The sequence below is a fragment of the Esox lucius genome, chromosome 21 (genome assembly GCF_011004845.1).
Source record: "Esox lucius isolate fEsoLuc1 chromosome 21, fEsoLuc1.pri, whole genome shotgun sequence".
NCBI lineage: Eukaryota > Metazoa > Chordata > Actinopteri > Esociformes > Esocidae > Esox > Esox lucius.
In genome coordinates, this window is record NC_047589.1 from 8,252,760 (window position 1) to 8,274,572 (window position 21,813).

Below are 21,813 nucleotides of genomic sequence, written 5' to 3' on the forward strand. Positions count from 1 at the left end.
TGAGTAGTGTTTGGCCTCCACGAGCTATCAGAACAGCTTCAATGTATCTTCGCACAGTCTCTGGAAATCCACTGGCGGGATGAAACACCACTGATATTCAGAATTATCGCTATTCAAAAATAGCACCTTTGGCAGCAATTACATTAGTGAGTCTATTTGAATAAATCTCTTCCAGCTTTGCATACAAAAATTTAGCCTATTCTTAGCAAAATTTCTCAAGCTCCATCTACTGGATGGGGGCAATTTCCCTATATTCTCAATTGGATTCAGGTCCTGGCTTTGACTGGGCCATTCCTGGACGCACCAACCAAGGGAGTGAGAGCCACTGTATATTGTGATATAATGTTTCTGCCGTTATCACTCGGCCTTAACATATACTGTCGTGGAAGCCTGGTCAAACCAGAAACAGAGTTGTGTTATCCTTGCACTTTATGTGGTATTTTATTCACTTTACAAATTTTCAAAATCTCTAAAGAGTCCTGGCCCACTACTTCTTTGTTTCCCTGTGCCCTAAGTGCCAGTGCAAAAGTTGAATTTCTTTTTGAATGTCTTTTTTTATTATTATTCCTGAAGTGTTCAGCCATACACCCATGCATTCTTTCATTCCGGTAACACGCATAAGTTATGAACATTTTGCTTTCCTCTGTTCTGTAATTTTATTTCAACCCCGAACCCTAAAGTTGCCCACATTGGTAGTATTTTAAGAGTAGAATTAGCATATTTTATGCAATCCCAGTGGTGGGCCTAGAGAGGGGGAAAAAAAATTCATAGAAAACTCAAAATAACCTGGTTGCATAAGTGTGCACACCCTTAAACTAATACTTTGTTGATTTTATAACAGCTCTCAGTCTTTTTGGGTAGGAGTCTATTAGCATGGCACATCTTGTCGTGGCAATATTCTTTGCAAAAGAGCTCCAAATCTGTCAGATTGCGAGGACATCTCCTGTGCACAGCCCTCTTCAGATCCCCCCACAGATGTTCAATTAGATTCAGGTCTGGGCTCTGGCTGGGCCATTCCAAAAAGTTGATCTTCTTCTGGTGAAGCCATGCTTTTGTGGATTTGAATGTGTGCTTTAGGTCATTGTTGTGCTGAAAGGTGAATGTCCTCTTCATCTTCAGATATCTAATGGACGCCTGCATTTGTTGTGCCGAAATTGCCTGGTATTTGGAACTCCCTCCTTGGCCCCAGTCCAAGTTAAAGAAAAACAGCCCCAAAGCATGATGCTGCAACCACCATGCTTTACTGTGTGTTCTTTGGGTGATGTGCAGTGTTTTTCTTGCGCCAAACATAACTTTTGGAATTGTGGCCAAAAAGTTCAAGCTTGGTTTCATCAGACCATGCTTTTGGGGGATTTTATGTTTGTTTTTGCAAGACGGAAGCCTCTTTGTAATAAAAGGCTTCAGTCTTGCCACCCTACCCCATGGCCCAATCATACGGGAGATTGTTGTCACATGTATCACACAACCAGTACTTGCCAGAAATTCCTGCAGGTCCTTTAATGTTGCTGTAGGCCTCTTGGAAGCCTCCCTGACCAGTTTTCTTCTCGTCTTTTCATCAAATTTGGAGGGATGTCCAGTTCTTGGTAATGTCTCTGTTGTGCCATATTTTCTCCACTTGATGATGACTGTCTTCACTGTGTTCCATGGTATGTCTAATGCTTTGGAAATTCTTTTGTACCCTTCTCCTGACTGATATCTTTCAACAATGATGCTTTGGAAGCTCTCTGCGGACCATGGCTTTTGCTCTGAGATGCAACTAAGGAAAACCCTATTAGAACAGCTGAAATTTATTTGTGATTAATCTGAGTCACTTTAACTGATGGCAGGTGTGTAATGACTTGTATTTAACATGAGTTTAAACGTTATAAGAGTGTGTGCACACTTATGCAACCAGGTTATTGTAAGGTTTTTGTAAAAATTTTCCCACAAATACACTGCTCAAAAATATTAAGGGAACATGTAATTATCACAGTATAACACCAGGTCAACTGAACTTTCGGGATATCAATCTGTCCAGTTAGGATGCATAAGTGATTGTGAATCAGTGTCAAAACTAGAAAAGAATAAGTCAAGAAGGATAAGGAGAGGGCAATTGTCTGTGGCCACCACCTGCAAAACCATTCCCTTTTTGGGGGTTGTACTGGTGTACTGGAGATTAATTTTAAGATACATTTTTAATTTGATTAATTGGTCTCCACTCTAATGAGGCAGAATTGACTACAGTTCTAACCTGCTCCCAAGCAATATATTTTTCTCTTATTTATCAAGCCATTGCTCAGGGCTCCAAAAAGTATGGCTTATTTTGCTTCCACTTCGGTAATCAAAAGTTATTTTTCTGCATCAGAATGATTTTTTTTTTGTCTGTGATTTCTCCATGTTGGCAGACAGAAATGTGTGATATTTTTTTGCAGCATTAAAGGGAAAGTTTGTGATCACAAATTGTCATTTAGGGCAGTTCTTTATGTAAATTAGTTTTAGAAAGTGCCTGATTTGTCAAGTCAAAATATTTACAGGTATACATAAATCAAATGTACGAGCAGTTCATAAATAATTGTACTTGCGAACATTCTAAATGTTCTTTGTACTTCATACTTGTTCAAAGCTTTTTGACGCCACCTTGATTATTGAGGGCCCAAGTCTGGGAGGAGATCCCCCAGAACACCATCCGCTGTTTCATAAGTTGCATGCCCAGACCTTGTTGGGAGTGCATACAGGCATGTGGGGGCCATACACACTACTGAGTCACATTATGAGTTGCCGTGATGAAATTCATGCAAGTTGGAACAGCCTGTGAATTAAATTGAGTTTGAATCCATACGTAAATCGGTTGGTGATTTTGGTTTCCATTGTCTGCTGTTACGTCATTTTGTTCGCAACAAATTACACAATGTACAGTAAAGATTTAGCTTTGCTTTCACTTTCTGCCCAGTTCATCCCAAACCAGCTCAATGGGGTTTAATTCAGGAGACTGTGCTGGCCATTCCATGATTTGAAGCATACAGTCTTGTTGTTCTCTTCTAAGGTAGTTCTGACATAGCCTGGAGGTATGTTTTGGGTCATTATATTGCTTTAGGATGAACCCCTGACCAACTAGGCTTACACCAGAGGGAATTGCATGGCGCTGCAAAATGCTCAGGTAGCCTTTTGAGTTCAGGGTGCCACTCACTCTGTGTGAGTCAATGACTCTGGATCCAGCAAAAGACCCCAAGACCATCATACTTTCTCCTACATGTTTGACAGTTGGTATCTCACACTGAGGAACCATTCTTTTGCCTACTCAACAGCATGATAAACTGAAGAATTCAAATTTGAAATAATCATAAGATCTTTCTGTCATCAGTAGTCCACTGGTGGTGCGTTATGGTCCAGGCAAGCCTCTTTTTCTTATTTTGCAATGGCTTAGCAATCTTAGCAATGGCTTTCTTACTGCCACTCAAAGTCTTCTCTTGTCTTCTCAGTTGAAACTGAGACTGTCTTCCTTTTTCACCCCATTATGATAGCAATATACTACCTCCTGCAGTACAGTACTGACCAATTAATGCTTAAGAGGGTGTATTAATACAGTCTGTTCCAAGACTGCTTGTATACAGACATAGGGTTTTTAAGTAATCAGCAAGAGTTGGGACACCTTTAGAAATGATTAGCATCACCTTTCCAGGCATCACCTTTCCAGAACAGAAGTTGTCAACCCATTACTTGTTCCCTAAAAAGCATTTTCTATAACCCTGAAATGTAATTATTTTTCAGTTTTTGGTAAGGTAAGTATTTTTTTTTACCTCTGGCAGTTTACTGCTTACCTTTGTACCTTTCAGGTTATTCACTGGACGTCAACATCTTGTAAATAAAAACTTTGAGCCTTTACAACTAAATAATTTATAATAATTTATTTCACATATATCAAAATGATTGGTGTTGTAACCCATTTACTAGGTGCCACAATTAGGCTTCACAGAAAACAAGCCATTGCTATGCACTAATTTTGGTTGTAAATGGCTCTCAGACATGTGCCACTGTGCTGATATGATTTGCTACTGTAATTACCAACTTTATTGCTATGAAAACTATAATTGCCCAGTGAGAAACTGATGTAACAAACTATACAAGAATAAAAGGTTCTTAAATGGTTCTTCTTCAGATCCTAAGATTCCTTAGAAAAATATTGCCTGATTAATTATAACCTTTGAGTTAAATATGGGTTCTTGACATGTCATTTACTGTTCGTTAGATTTCTAAAAGGTTTTTGAAATGTGTGGAAGTCTGAAGATGTGTCCCTGCAGAAAGTCCTTGTGTTTCTGCACCAAATGGTTCCCACTGGCCAATAAGTCCATGTATAGTATGCATATCTTTGTTGTTGTAAATTGTTATTGAAAACAGCTCCTGTGACCCTGTACTATTCCCCACAAGGTGTTGATGTAAATAAGAATTGGTTCTTAATTAACTTCCCTGATTAAATAACGCTATGTATATCTCTCTCTATATAAATACATCTACATCGATCTATCTCTTTAACTGTCTCTATATCTATATATACACAGTCAACTTAATGAGTATAATATGTTTTGTAATCCTTTACTGAACAAACCTGCAGGTGAGTATGTGTGTCCTTGTGTACCCATGAGACTTCTAAATCGGAAGAGTAGTGTGAAAATACGTAAAAGCTCTTGGTGTGGATGCCTAGAAAAAAGACTTTCGGAATCCCAAATGTAAGTCATCTTTAATTCCAGTTATGTCATTTAAATCTGGAAATACTGGGGGAGTACTATTAAACCCTGCAGAAAGACATTTCCAAAACAACCTTTGAGGTCCAACACTGCCTGACATCATCTATCCAACAGCTCAATTAACCAGAACTCTTCCCATACCAAATTTCAAAGCTTCTGTCAGGATATTCGCCTCTGAGGCAATTTGTCCTACCACCTGAGAGAGATGCGATAAAAAGTAGAATTCAATAGAGGAGTCTAATTGACCCGAGGAGCAAACATGTAACTTGTAATTTTCCACTTACTGTAACAATGTAGGTGATCTGGGGAATGAAGAAAGGCCATAGTGGTAAACAAGTCGGCTGGAAGGTATCCTTTTTATTGAGGATTAACCAGCAGCTTAACAATTTACATTTTTAACAACCTTTTTCTGCTTCCAAGGAAGAAATTATGTAATTTGTCTCAATAGTGAGGGCAAAGCATATTTTTAACAGGCTTTATGCTCTCGATAGTCTCTCTAAATAGCTTGTAAAGAAAGTTTATTATTCAAATCTCTATGCATATATTTGTTGTATTTTAAATATTTTAAATGTATTAAATACCTTTAAATATTTAATTAACTTATTGTGGCATTTTTTTAAATAATAAAATACACACTGTACACAAGAACTTGCTTTGAAACTGGAGATCTCATCACATATCGTATCGCCACCCAGCCACTGAATATTTATTATCCCAGCCTGAAAGCACTCAAAGATCTTGTGAATTAGAAGAAGTTTGGAGCCACCAAGACTCTTCTTAGAGCTGTGCGTCTGGCCAAATGATGTACCCAGGCTTGAAAGGCCTTGGTCATGGAGGTGACAAAGAACCTGATGGCCACATTAAAATAACTTTCTCTGCAGAACTTTCTATTAGAACGTGCCAAAAGGACAGCAATCTCTGCAACACAGCATTAATCACTGATTTATGGTAGAGTGGCTCCACTGAAGTCACTCATGAATGAAAGACATATGACATGCCGTCTGAAGAATTCTGAGAGTATCAGAAAAAAGATGATCTGACCTGATGACCTCAAAATCAAATGATTAAGCCTGAATGCCAAGTGCTACATCTGGTGAAAACATGGTACCACTCATCACCTGGCTAATACCATCCTTATGGTGAAGCGTGGAGGTGGGACCATCACTCAAAGGGGTTGCTTCTCAGAGGCAGGAATTGGGAGACTGGTCAGGATTCAGGGGATTATGAGCAAAATACAGAGAGGTCAAAATATATAGAAGTAATTTAGGAAAACCTGAGCGCACATGACCTCAGACTGGGGTGTTCGGGAGAAGACTGTGAATGTCCTTGAGAGGCCCAACCAAACCCTATGCTTGAATTCCATTGAACATATGTGGGAAGAGCTGAAGATCACAGATCACACATCCAGTCTGACAAAATTGAGAGGATTACGGAACAATTGGAGAAACTTCCCAAATTCAGGTGTGCATAGCTACTAAAGACATTTCCAAGAACACTTGAAGTTGTGATTGGTCACTAAGGCACTTCTACAAATTACTAAATACTATTTACATGACATATTTTCTTCTTTTTTTATATAGATTGGCACACATTTAAAAAAGAAATGTTCACTTTATGTGTTATTGTGATTATATTGATGGCAGAAAGTGCGGTCCATACATATGTAGACAGTGAAATACGTTTCGCTGTTTTGACTCACACATTGGATTTGACATGAAACAGTTATTAAGAGGTAAAAGTGCAGACTGTCTGCTTCAAATTGAGGATATTTGCATCCATAAACCATGAACTCAGTAGGAATTATAGCTTATTCAAACACAGTCCAACCCATTGTAGGGGTGAACACTCAGGTTGTGTGATCCATTCAAGAACATTCCACTTTTTGTCCCTGAAGAATTCCTTTTTTTGCTTTAGCAGTATGTTGGGGGTCATTGTCCGGGTACAAGGTGAAGTCATGTCCAAGGGGTTTTGAAGGGTTTGGTTGAATAAGCAGACAAGATGTTTTTTCATACTTCAGATTTCATCCCACTGCTGCCAACAGCAGTTACAACAGACAAGTGAGCTAGTTCCAGTGGCAGCCATACTGGCCCAAAACAAACAATAACATCTTATTTCACATAAAGAACTTAGTATGCAATATTTTTTTTTCTCCAAACTTTCCATCGCCTTGATACATGTTAACATTTGTATATCGGTCCATAACACCTTTTACAGAAAAAGCTTTGTTTGGTATTTATAGTTTCATTCTGATTTTTATGTTAATTGATTTTCAGTAAAATATCAGTTGAGTCAGTCACTGCATGGCAACCATGACACAGTACACAGTCACCAAACACAGTACATTCACTTCTAAAAACAAAATTTCAAATGCTGACCCTTAGAGATATTTCTTAATATAAGCAAATGGGATGTGATAAACACGACATGTTATTGTTCTTGTCAGTTGGTGTATTCATACTTTGAAATCAAATAATACTTCAGCTTGTTTGGGGCTATTCTAGCCACTACAGATAATAGAGAATCGTCAGTCTTTAAACCCCAGCTTACTAATGGGTCAGTTGAAATTAAAGTGAACATTTCTCGGCTCCACCTCTATAACTCTATCAGGATATGCACTGATATCAATGATTGGGTCCCAGGCTGCAATTAGGCCTTGAGATCAAATCTAGATTTAAGCCCCAAAAAGAGTCCAACCAAAAGTTAGAAGCTACAAAGTCTGGATCCAACAAGGCATTTTAGTTGCATTGGCAAGATACACAAGTTTTTTCCTATTCCCAAACAAGCTAAATGTAATTTTCTGATTTGTTTTTAGTTCTGTCTCCTGGTATTGAATCGGCAACAGAGAAAATCCAATATAACTTATTTTGCCATCAAAGGAGTGTTTTATGAGCTTAATTTGGCATTGATCCTGTTCCCCCTTTCCGTAGCTTCGCTTTCCGTAGCTTCAAACTTGGCAGTTGGCATTCCTCAAACTCTGGGAGGTGCATTGGATCAAGAAGCAGGTCTCTAGAATTTGGTTCAATACCCATATCCATTTTGGCAGGGAAGCAATTTTTATTTTCTAAGTTATCTTTATGTTTTTTTCCACCCATTATTCTCTGTTATGGTGACATTAGTAAATCCAATCAATCTAAACTTGAACCCTTTAGTATCCACAGATCAGCTCATCATTCCCAGTATTTTATTTTTATTTCTTCCATTTGCAGTAAATTTCTCCACTCTAACTCCCTATCTGTAATATGTCTGCTGATACTAACCACAAAACCACCACTTTTCATTCTGGAGACTCAGTATTGTTAGACCAAAACCTGTCTATTCTTTCAGTACACTGATAGCCAGTTTTAACAAGAAATAAAAGATTCCTTATTTTACAAAATTATTGTGTTTAGTTGGCTCTAACCCTGAATCTATACAAAAACAGGCTCAAAACTTTGGTCATAAAAAAAATTTGAACGAATTTAGGAATTGTAATCGCAAGAAGAAACAAAAGTGAAAAACGTATTCGACTGAAAATCTAAAAATGTTCAGATGATTATAAAAAAAAATGTTTTCTTTGTTTTTATTTTCTTGATGGACAATTATTTGGAGCAGTACTCTCACTGTAACATGTGTAAGGCTTAATCTCTGGGGAAGGCTGAGTCTTTATTGTGTTATTCCTCCAGGCATTTTTGCTTGCTTCTTGGTTGTATGAGTAAATGTGACTGGTTGTTGTGAGGTTGTTCTTGTTTATTTGGTAAGGACATTGATTTGGGCTATGCGGTGGCTGTGTCTGATGCAGCATCCTGTCATACTGCATTATACTGGTGCATTCTTGATGGTTTCAGTCACTGTATATTCATGTCGTGTCAATTAGTGTATTGTAAGTCTCATAGGTGTTGTGCCCAGTGTTAAATTAGTTTATTCCACTCAATAAAGGTCATTGTCACTGTGATTATGGGGTGGTTACGCCAAATGTCAATAGCATATTGTGTCATATGGTGACATTATTAGAATACAGTTTAATTACGGCAAAATAGTGCGGAAGGCCTAGGTTTAAAATGCACTGCCCACCACTGGTGTAAGCTACGGGTAGACAAACATACTGACAAAGAACGTAGAGTTGTATTTGTGCTGTGAATGGTTCTGAGGCTCAAAGCAGAAAAATGCACAAGCAACTAAGCTTAAGGCAATCAAAATACAAAAAATCGAAATGTATAGTACAGTTATCAGTCTATCTTACCATTTGCTGTTTATGACACTGCCTAGCTATTTGGCATGTTGGCTAACGTTTGTGGTCAGCAAGATAGCCAGTGTCTTGCCGATTGGGGTTAGTTAAGCTAAACATGTTAAAACCTGATCAGATGTTTTAACATGTTTTAACAAGCATCAGTTAGCTAAGTTGTCAAACCAATTCCACTGAGGGCTTAGTGTATGCTGGTTTTCATTTATCCCCTTACATTTTGGACCCATTTGAGACATATACAACCAGGTGAGGGGAAATCCTAACTATTTAGTTGCCTAATTAATCAATTAAATCCAAGGTTTGAGCAAAAACCAGACACTGTCGTATAACTGGTATGACAAAGAGTGGGAAGACAGATATGTAGAGGGAGACAAAGAATAATAACTGACCAAACTGTGGCTTGAACCCTTATGCCACAACACAACTCTCCGGCCCCATATAACATTGTGTTGGACTTTCAAAAGTTTCATAACTGCTTGCAGGTTAGTTGGTTGGAACGTGAAATACATTTTGGCCATACAAATGTTACTTGCAAGTAGGCTCACCAATCGGACCAGGTTTGAAATTATTTTACTTAAAGAAAATGTGTTGAAAACAGGTAAAAATTAACATTAAACAATATCACCAAATCATATTTAAATCAAATTAGACTACCAACATTGGTGCCAAACACTAAAGCATGCTTATCCACAACCACAAGTGACCGCCATCCTTCCTCCCTCAGTCTCTCTCTACCTCCTCCCTCACAGGATATAGGAGTCCCTGCATGTTGCCCTGATTGTACCCTGGGATGGCATTATCATAATCTGAGCTAAATCATCAATTCTGATTATCCTGAAAGGGTCATCAAAAGTCAGTTAGAAAAAAAGACACCCATTAATCTTTGTCACAATGCATTAAATGGATTTGAATGAGTGTGTATGACAGGCACGGCGCTACACTGGGGCTGGGGGGTGGGGCTATGGCCACGTCACAAATCTACATAGACCCAGATCAGCCCCCTCAAGCATTCTAGCATTTTAGTATTTTAAAAACTTCATTATAACTCTGAAGTTGCGAAAATGTAATGTTTCCTTAGCACCGCCATGTATTAGTTAAACTCCCCCTTAGGAGTTTTAAAATTGATTAGTATACATTTTTGGTGGACAATCTAAACACAATACCCCATAATGAAGAAGTGAAAACATATTTTAACACATTTATTGAAAAAGAAAAATGTCATGCACTTAAGTATCCAGACCCTTTGTCATAACACTCCATACTGAGCTCAGATATATCCTGTTTCCTTTGATCATTCTTGAAAAGTCTCTATAATTTGAGTGAGAGTCCACCTGTGGCAACATTCAATTGATTGGACACGATTTTAGAAAGGCACACACTTGTCTACATAAGGGCCAGAACAAAAACCAAGTTTTAAACCCTGAAACTGAAGAACCGGGCTAGAAAGGCCTTGGTGAGAGATGTGTCCAAGAACTGGATGGTTACTAACACAGTTTTAGTGTTTTGGAGAGCACCTGCACCAGGCCTTTATGAAAGAGTGGCTAGATGAAAACCAATCCTGAGTTAAATGCATGTAACATGCAGCCTTTAGGTCACTGAGAGCATGAGGAAACATATTCTCTGGTCTGATCAGCCCATAATCAGACTATTAGGCCAAATGCAATGTCTGGCTTAAACATGGTATTACTCATCATTTAGCTAATACCATCCTCATGGTGAAGCACGGTGATGGAAGCTTCATGCTATGGGAATGCTTCTCAGCGGCAGCATCTGGGAAACTTATCAAGATTGAGGAAAGAATGTACAGAGAAAAATACAGAGTGGTCCTTGAAGAATGATCCAGAGTGCACAGGTTCACAGATGTGACAAGATCCTGTTTGTTTCAGAACAACAAAAGCCAGGAGCACAGCCAAGACAACACAACTGGCCTTGGGCATTCTTGTGAATGTCTTTGAGTGGCCCAATCAAAGCCTGGGCTTGAATCCAACTGAACATTTGTGGAGAGACTTGAAGTTAACAGTTCACCAACAGTCTCCATCCAATCTGACAGAGCTTGAGAAGACATCCAAGCAATGGAATACTGCCCAAATCCAGGTGTAAAATGCTAGTGAAGACTCTGTGAAAACTGACAAAGGCTTTTACAGTGCTTATGTACATGAGATATTACAGCAGGGTTTTCTTCAATATATTGGCAAACGTTATTGTCATTATGGGTTATTGTGTGTACTGTAGATTGCTGGCCATTGTTTATCAATTATAAATAAAATCTATGACACAATAAACTAAGGGGTCTGAATATTTTCCGAAGGCACTGCATGTCATTTCTATCTGGGGCCAGCCCAGCAGCAGACCTGTTGACCGGTCAGTCTGTTCAAGATAACCTTATCAGGCATGTCGTAGACACTCATTAAAAACCATCTCATGTGTTTCGACAAAGGTCAACAAGTGCCCTTTTTTTCCAAATTGACTTTTATAGTCCCTTTCAACATAATCACTCAATTACTGATTTAGCTTGGATTATTATAATGGCATCTCAGGGTACAATCTGGGCAACGTGTGTTGAATCCTGTCAATACCCCTTCAAATAGGAGCTAGGCAGAGGGGAGAGAGGCTGAGAGGAGGGAGGAAGGATCGAGGGAGTTGGGGTGGACAGAGGTAGGGAGGGAACCAGCAGCCGAGTTACCGCAATGTCACCATAAAAGATATGTCCACCCTCCGAAGGTCTGCTGAAAAGCACAGACGAATCGCATCATAGAAAACAACTATGTTTATATTTACCATATGCAGCAAACAATACCAAGATACATCCGAAAGCAGTCAAATTGCCTTAAGTTTGTTTTTAAATAATTCGATGATACCGTCTTTACAAATAAAAATCTGTACGCCTTAAATAATGTTTAAATTGAATGATTTTCTGCAATCATCATGATTTAAACAGGAGATCAGACCTGGATCAGATCAGAGAAACTGTAAGCGGTCAATGTCCATAGGGGACTCAGTAAATTGAGAATATATCAGGTTGGGTGTCCTTGGGTCTGTGTCCCTGTTTGCACCCTCACTGCTCCTCTCACTGCAGGGGGGATAGTTGAGCAGAAGCAGAATCCGCAGTATGCTGATTTATTGCCCTCTCAATACTCCCCATCACTTAAACTGACTGGCCTGCCTTCCCTCGCGCCAGAGGCGTTCAGATATATGGAAGCCTTACCTGGAACTCCTACACAACAAAGCAATTGCTAAACACACACACACTGGGTGCTCTGCTCCCAGACCATGGCATGACATCTCATCAGACCATGGCATGACATCTCATGACATCTCTTAGCAGCTGCCCTGAATAATGCTACAGGTGAATCAGGGCTTCTGAAAGTAATTCCTCATCTTCTCGGTTTGGTCAATTCTTTGCAGACATGGGTCCGAAAATCCACAGTCTCCGTGTAATTAAGATGAGCCACCACTAACACTGTGAGTGTTCCTACATCCATCCTTTTCAATGAGATGACCAAAATGGAACGCTGCGAAGGATTACAGCGTTTTTTTATTGTGCATTTTGTAATTTCAAATTAATTTTGAAGATCTACAATTACAATAATTCTGTCATGTTGCATTACTGAGTCCTGAATTGAATATGTATTGTATGCAAACTTGAAACAGATAATAATGTGAAATCAATATTTGGTTAGCTACAACAACTCCAATTCCCATACCTCATTACCTTTCAAGACTTTGATTAACCTTCTGTTCTTGGATTCCGGATAATTAACGCAAGTAACCTAATTAGAACAAAGAATTTAACCTTTGCCTGCGGGATACATTTTGATATTTAATATCCCTGAGTGTTTATCATACTGTAGCCTACACCAGATATAAATATTGTGATAAAATAGCATTAAAGGGTCAAACTTATATTAAGATGGTTGAATCAAGCCCAAAATGTATTTGCCAGTTATATTCCCCAAGAATATATGTTGCTTTTAAATTTGAAAAAGCAGGAGACCAACAGGAGAGAGAGACAGATTAGTAGAGAGACTGAAAGAAAGAGGCGGTTGGAGTCTAGTAGACAGAAAAAAAGAGACTGAGATTGAAAGGTTGACAAGATGGTAAGACTGCACACTATGAAATGACCCCAGACAGACCAGGATGAACAGTAAGTGCATCAGAAATAGAGTCTGATACGACTCTAGCACAGAATCAAAGTGAGAGGTGCAATATCATCAGGAAATAGATAAGGCTATTTTACTGTGTAAGCCACTCTCAGATTGCATTTTCGACATCAAAGACTACATTTGAGGAAATGGATGGGAGGAAATACAATTGAATATATCCAGACTAACTGCACCTCAGAAAACAGAGTTGATTGAAGACCTGTGGAACAGGGTATTTAATAAATACTATCAGTGTGAGTTGATATGAATGTTATTTTAGCATGTCTGATGAATGCAAAATATTTTTGTATTTTTTTGCTTAATCCCAGCTGAACAGGACTATTAAACTGCATCAGTAATTAAAGATACAAAGTTACTTTTCAGAAATGCGATGGTACTAGGTGATCAGGCAAGATCATCAAATGTGCAAGGTTTAGGAAGCACTCAAACACCCTACATTAATTCAGCTATTAATACAAGCCGGCAGAGTTTTTAAGTTTCCATATTAAAAAACTTCATCTCCATTCAGAAATGACAGCATCAGGTAGTCATTGAATGTACTTCAATTAGTAGGTGTACTTGGTTAAAAGATCATTTGTGGATTTTCTTTCAGTTATGTTATTACAAGGTAGGGTTGGTATACAGAAGACCATCATTGTGTCTGTACTGTAGTGGTCCATATTATGGCAAGAACAGCTCAAGTAAGTAAAGAGAAATGACAATCCATCTTTACTTTAAGACATGAAGGTCAGGCATAGCTACAGGAAGACCCATGGATTCTAGCCAACAATTACAAATTATTTTATTTAACGATTTGGCACATTTAACCCCCTGAGTCCAAATTTGAGATTGCGCTTAGTGGGACTATCATCTGTTTTTCAACAGGACAATGACCCAAAACAAATGGTTATTTGACCAAGAGGGTGAATGATGGAGTATTGCATCAGTTGACCTGGCCTCCACAATCACTCAACCTCAACCTAATTTGAGATGGTTAGGGATGAGTTGGACCGTTAGAATGAAGCAAAAGCAGTCAACAAGTCCTCAGCATATGTGGGAAACCCTTTAAGACTGTTGGAAAAGCATTCCAAGTGGCTACCTCGTGAAGCTGGTTGAGTAAATGCCATGAGTGTGCAAAGCTTTCATCAAGGCAAAGATGGCAACTTGGAAGAATCTAAAATATAAATGTATTTGGATTTATATAACACTTTGTTTGTTTACTACATTGTTTGTTTACTTTGTTTGTTTACTACGTTGTTATATGTGTTATTTCATAGTTTTTAGGTCTTCACTATTATTCTACTATGTGGAAAATATTAAAACTAAAGAAATACCCTTGAATGAGTAGGTGTGTCCAAATATTTGGTACTGTATATATAACTTTTTTTTTAAAATAAACACTTAATACCCAAATAAACATCTTTAGTTCAATTATACTTTTGCACAGTACTTTATATCGATTCACAGTATACTGTGAATGATATCAGCAATGTCAGAAAATGTAAACATTTATTTAAATCTCTTATATCTCACAGTAACATTTCAACAAACTGCCATTCCAAATGCCAAGCTAGAAGCAATGAGAAATAATGTAATATCTAGAGGCTTTTTTTTTTACATTGAAGATAGTTATTGAATTATTGCCATGGTTATGGGAAAGGACAGAGACACAGGGCTATAATAAGGCAACATTCCTTTTATTCGTTCTTCTTCAACAACAAAAACAACAAATGAAGCAGTAACCTGCCAACTGAGGCAGGCAGACAGGCGCAGGTCCAGGTGCAGGCACAGCACAAACAATGACGACAAGTAGGGAAGAAACTGAACCTGAATAGGATTCCCAATTAGAATCAATGCAGTGCAGCTACCTCTAATTGGGGACACCCCAGAAATAGTGATGGCCATTCGAGGCTTCATTACCGTTCTTATGGCAGCAGGATATTATGTTAGCAGTGCTAACTCAGATTTTCTTTTTCAAAATAAAAGCCATCATTGGCTTTCATACAAGCCATCATACACTCACCTAAAGGATTATTAGGAACACCTGTTCAATTTCTCATTAATGCAATTATCTAATCAACCAATCACATGGCAGTTGCTTCAATGCATTTAGGGGTGTGGTCCTGATCAAGACAATCTCTTGAACTCCAAACTGAATGTCAGAATGGGAAAGAAAGGTGATTTAAGCAATTTTGAGCGTGGCATGGTTGTTGGTGCCAGACGGGCCGGTCTGAGTATTTCACAATCTGCTCAGTTACTGGGATTTTCACGCACAACCATTTCTAGGGTTTACAAAGAATGGTGTGAAAAGGGAAAAACATCCAGTATGCGGCAGTCCTGTGGGCGAAAATGCCTTGTTGATACCTAGAGGTCAAAGGTGAATGGGCCGACTAATTCAAGCTGATAGAAGAGCAACTTTGACTGATATAACCACTCGTTACAACCGAGGTATGCAGCAAAGCATTTGTGAAGCCACAACACGCACAACCTTGAGGCGGATATTCTACAACAGTAGAAGATCCCACCGGGTACCACTCATCTCCACTACAAATATGAAAAAGAGGCTACAATTTGCACGAGCTCACCAAAATTGGACAGTTGAAGACTGGAAGAATGTTGCCTGGTCTGATGAGTCTCCATTTCTGTAGAATATGGATCCATCATGCCTTGTTACCACTGTTAAGGCTGGTGGTGGTGGTGGTGTAATGGTGTGGGGGATGTTTTCTTGGCACACTTTAGGCCCCTTAGTGCCAATTGGGCATTGTTTAAATGCCACGGCCTACCTGAGCATTGTTTCTGACCATGTCCATCCCTTTATGACCACCATGTACCCATCCTCTGATGGCTACTTCCAGCAGGATAATGCACCATGTCACAAAGCTTGAATAATTTCAAATTGGTTTCTTGAACATGACAATGAGTTCACTGTACTGAAATGGCCCCCACAGTCACCTTATCTCAGCCCAATAGAGCATATTTGGGATGTGGTGGAACGGGAGCTTCGTGCCCTGGATGTGTATCCCACAAATCTCCATCAACTGCAAGATGCTATCCTATCAATATAGGCCAACATTTCTAAAGAATGCTTTCAGCACCTTGTTGAATCAATGCCACGTAGAATTAAGGCAGTTCTGAAGGCGAAAGGGGGTCAAACACAGTATTAGTATGATGTTCCTAATAATCCTTTAGGTGAGTGTATAAGATAATATAGTTAAGAATCGAGTCTGTACATTTTATGTTTAATGTCCGTTCCAATGTTATACTTGTCTGTTCTTTTTCACAGACTAAATTGTTAACTATATTGGCTTATACATTTCAATGATAGCTTCTATTGTAATAAAGAAAATCTGAGTGCTCGTAGCATAATATCTTGCTGCTAAAAAAACACAAATTAAGCCTTGAATGGCCATCACTACCCAAAAACCAAAGGGCAGAGATGCCTAGAGGCATCCCTTCTGCCAGGTCCAATTACCGCCAGACAAACATAGAGATGCCTAGAGGCATCCCTTCTCCCTGGCCTTGACTATCACCCCCAGACCAACATAGAGATGGCTAGAGGCATCCCTTCTGCCAGGCCCTGCTTGTCACCCCCAGACCAACATAGAGATGGCTAGAAGCATCCCTATAGTCAGGGCCTGACAATTATCCTGGTTTCTGATGGGGCAGTGGTTTCTCATATAAAATAGAAAACAAGTAGCCTATTTTTTTCATCATAGACTCTGCCAATTCAAACTACTTGTTTAGCATGGTTTTGAATGTGTCTCAAGCAAACGCATTGTATGTTTATATCATAAAAGGCTTGGCTCACAAAACGTACACATTTTTAGTGAGCCAATGCTTACTAGCTTCAGGGTAATAATTTCATGCTAGCTGTCTAGTTGTTGCCGTTATTCTAATTAGCATTTGCAACATCCTTCAGTGTGAATACAAAAATGCAAAAAGGCAAAAAACAGACTTTGAACAGCTAGTTGACAAAGGCCTTTATTTATGAATTTCTGAACTATATCTTCAAAATTCCCACTAAAGTAATATCAGTAATATCTTTGTTCAACTATGTATAACAATGTAACTAAGCCAATGAGGAAATCAAGGCTCAATGTGCAATGATCATTAAATGCACTTTGTCTTCGCTTGACTAAAAACAATGAATAAAGGTTTCTCAGTGTGTACAATACATTTTGTTTGACATGCCAGCTGTCGTTTAGATGCATTGTGTGTCTTTGGTGTGTCTGTCATGGGCCAGATGTGCAGTGACAGCATCTTACACTCTCATGGGTGTGTTGTGTGCTGCAGACAGATTTCATGCACTCATTTTTTTATTGCCTAAGGCAAATGTTCTCCTGTGAACAAGGGTTCTACAGATTAGTGACAGGGTGCATTGGGATAACTCTTGACAAATATTGTATAAATTGTTGGATCAGATACATATATTGTAAGAGCCATGTTGGGAAAACTAGATTGAATTCCTAGGGTGGAATTAATCACAACAGGAGAGCCTTATGGGAAATGTAACTGCAAAACATGCAGTCGTACCTTAAGGATGAACATGAGTTATCCAAAAGACATTTTAAACAAGTTTACAAAGTTTAATAAATGATGTGTACACCGCAAAGAAGGACCTCAGGTAAGATGAAAAGCAACTTATTTATTATTGAAAGAGGTCATTAATAAACTCCCATACAGACATACAAGCTTACAAAATGTCACAGCAATTAGCCCAGTCTGGAAACAAACTGCTAGCTGGAAATACATATGCTAGCCCTATTCCCTATATATTGTATTGCCTTTGACAAAAACAGTAGAGGCCACTTTACAGTATATATATAGGTATAAGTGTGCCATTAGTGCACAGACATTCTCGTCTTTTGGATTTATTATTGGGATACTGTATGTTTTGTGTGTATTTGGTGTGGTAACTTTCCTCTTGGTATTTATGCTGGATATCACAGCATTGGTTCTGGCAGGTATGAATTTCCACTGAATGGAAAGCAGAAGGACAAAGAGAGTTTTTTTGGGTGGCTATGATGGACTGCTTATGGGGTCAGTTTACCAACCAATTTTAAAAATTTTAGGTTTTGGTATTATATGTACCATTTGTAAAGAAAACATGAGTGAGCAGGCAAAACACATGTATTTTATTTTTTATGGGATTCACATTCAACTGTAGGTTACAACAGAATGTTACAATCATAAAACAAAACAAAGAAAAAATTAACTGACCCCTGGTCAAAAGTCTGCATACATTATGATTTACAAAGGAGCCAAACAACTATGTAATAATAAATGGGTTAATATGATCACCATCCTTAAATATTTTTTTATTTTGCTTGTTCAGTCAAAATTTCTAAATCAATGCCAAAATTTCACAATTTCTGCCAGGCCATGCATAATTAAGAACACAACTGTATTAAGCTTTTTCCACCGTATTCTAATTAGATAGATTGCCATAGCTAGTTCAAACTAGAGTGAGCAACTAAGTTTATTTCACATGTTTAGTCTATCCCAACTTATACCACTAATGTTTTTTTTTAACTATGGACATAATAATGAGCATATTAACTGCTCAGAAGTTGAGATGAGATATTAATGAGCCTATTTTGCATAATTAGTGTTAATTGACCATAAAACAGTATCTTTTTAACCCTTCAAACTATTGAGACCAAACAAACATTAACGTGTTTAGGCGATCCCAACTTAAGATTTAATATTTAATATTTGGTTATGAATATATTCAATTCTGTTATTTCTAACATTAAAATGAATTTACCCTCTAACTAAATTTCTAGAACCGTTCAAGATACAGACCTTTACTTTACAACTGTTTACTTTAAAAGCTGACATGACTGGAAGACATAATTGTTTTTGTGAAATGTATTTTTTTCAATTGGGCTGAATGTAATCAAGCTAACTTTTAGCTTATCCTCTACTCTGGTTATCAATCCGTGCCTGCAAGAGTTTGGCTCAGGCTCTCATTAGTGCGCAAGGAAAAGGGCGTTTATTGAGAGAAATTAAGGATTATTGATCTCAGATTGATCATGTAACAAAAAGTACTCCGAAACTTTCTTGCAGAGAAAGTATGCTGCTTTAAGAGTTGTCTGGAGCAATTGGTTGGGAGTTTGAACTTCATGCTGATCTCAGATGACTATTTTTATTGACTCTAAATGTCTGTCCTTTAGTACTGAAAGCAGCTGAATCTATCACACATAGCTTACACCCTGGCGCTTTTAATGGCGTTCATACCTCTAAATCTGGCATGGCTAAGAATATCTAAATGAATCCCTCTTACAGTTATGATGGGGTGATAGGATTCAGTTACTCATGATATATTAGTTTGAATTAATGACTTCATAGTGTATGTGGTGAATACGAAATGTGGGAACAAGCACAGACATACAGTATGTAAGTGTGCAGACACTTAGACCTTAACACTCACACACACACACACCACAAATACTTACATCTTAGCTATTACAACAAATCTTAGCCAGAACAAAAAAAATTTATGCCACAGAGCATGTAGATAAACTTTAAGGCAATTTTGATAAATTTACCTAAGCATACCAAAGATTCAGACATAGCACTATCAATCTGCGATCAGCACTGTATAACATTACAGAGCATTGCATGAAATCCTGTTATCCCCAGGCTTAAGTAAAACTGGGTTGGATTTCATTATGGACTCTTGCTTTGACCCAATTAGTGACCGCACCCCCCGTCATCTCACTCACACCACTCACCAGAAGGATTACACAGAATCATCCTTTTATCTTGCCCAACAACAATCAGCAGACTGACAGCCACCTTGTAACACTGAGATACATTCCCTTCCCAAGTTCTATGCATTCACTGCTACCGTGGAGGTGGGGGTTTATTCTGGGTGAGTGAGAAGCACTGAGGGATTTTCCATGATTCCCTTAAGAATCCTTAATGTATATAATTTGCACGTTTTATGTAGTAAATATTATATAGTCCAAAAGTTATCCATTTATTTTATTTTTTTACCTTTTTCATTTCATCATGTATTGATTCGAGATGGTGTTACACTAACGATTATTTAACTTTTGTTGTTACGAAGGTGAACTGCATTTAATTGTCCTCATTGTAATTGTACTGTATAGTATATCTATGGAAATGCTTGACAACTATACTGCTTTGGGACCTACAAACTGTATGTCATGCCAACAATGCTACCTGAATTTGAGAGACATTCTAGAAAATGAAACTTTAGAGTCTGTGTGTAGAAACGAAAAACCTGTTTCAGAATATTCTTCAACACTGGCAAAGTTAACATGACAACATGAGAGGTAAGATTCTGACTTAAAATATACTCTCTGCTGTTTGTGTTTGTTGCCCTACAGCTAATATGATAGCACTCTGAGGTAAAGTTAAAACAAACTGCTCAGGTCGAGTATACTGGTTATATAATTGTATTATTACACTAACACACAACACAGAGGAGCAAGCTTTAGCAGAAGTGAGATCATTTCACTGTGGAAGACAGGTCATTGAATATTATCATCACATTATCAACTAATGAGTGGGTAGAATTAAGTAAGCACAGCAGAATGAACAAAAATGTCATTAACTCAGACGGCTGTAGGAGTCTGGTCTGAATGGCAAATTAGCTCAGCATGAACAACGAGGGGCAGTTTAAAAAGCTAATCCAAGATAATAGCATTTCAAGGTAGTTTTTTGGACAAACTTATACTGTGCCCAGTCAAAAGAGACCCCTAAAGCAGAGCCCTATACAGATGGAACTGTAATATGGTCATACAGCAAATATCACTACAATAAGTTGCAATGAAACCCAGAGTACCTGGCTGCACAGAAAATATCTAACTATATTTCATCATTTTTGACAACACTTTCAACTTCTGTTCAACAATCCCCAGGAGAAGACTTTCAGCTGAGAGACGATGTTGAAATGAGAGACCTGTAAGCTGGGGTTGGTGGTCTGGACAAGGCTTGGGAAAACAATAAATAATGAGAAGTAATGGAAAGAACAGTGAGATTTATAATAGGATTTAATATGAATAATCATAATAGATGATGAGAGAGAAAAAAAAGAGAGAGCAGCTAATGTTCTCTATTATTAGCGAATTGCAAAAGACCCCTGTCAAAATCTTATTCCTTGTTGAATTTGTCCTAGTCCATAACACATCACTATGCCTTGAATACTGGTCACTCAAGCCAACGGTGTGAGCAAATGACATTAAAGTAGGCTTGCCACTTGCTATGACACTGAGGATGGGAATGATAGATGGGACTCTGGCTCTGAGGCTCGTTGGTTGTATCCCAGTGAAAGGCAAAAACCTGGAGCCAGTACAGCTCCTAATGCTGGTAACTCACTCTTTTTTAAGCTTTGGCCAAACCATAACAACTGTGCTGTCTTAAATGTGAAATGGAAATTAGGAAATTGTAAATTTTTTGTATGATTTTGCAATCTACAAAAGTTGTTATTGAAAATTCACCAAAAGAAACTGAAGCACCCTCAAAGTCATTATTGAATGTCACGGAAATGTCATTTTGGTAGCCTGATGTATCATTTTAGAATGACTGAAGATGGAGACATTAAAACATTGTTCTTTCTGTAGATTCTGACAAATAATTAAGGATAGATGCAGTAAATATGTCAATGGAACACAGACAGTGGGGACTAAAAGATGCTGTCATAGGCGCACAGTCAAAACCTCTGACCTTACAATGTAAATACTTGTAAAATCCTCTA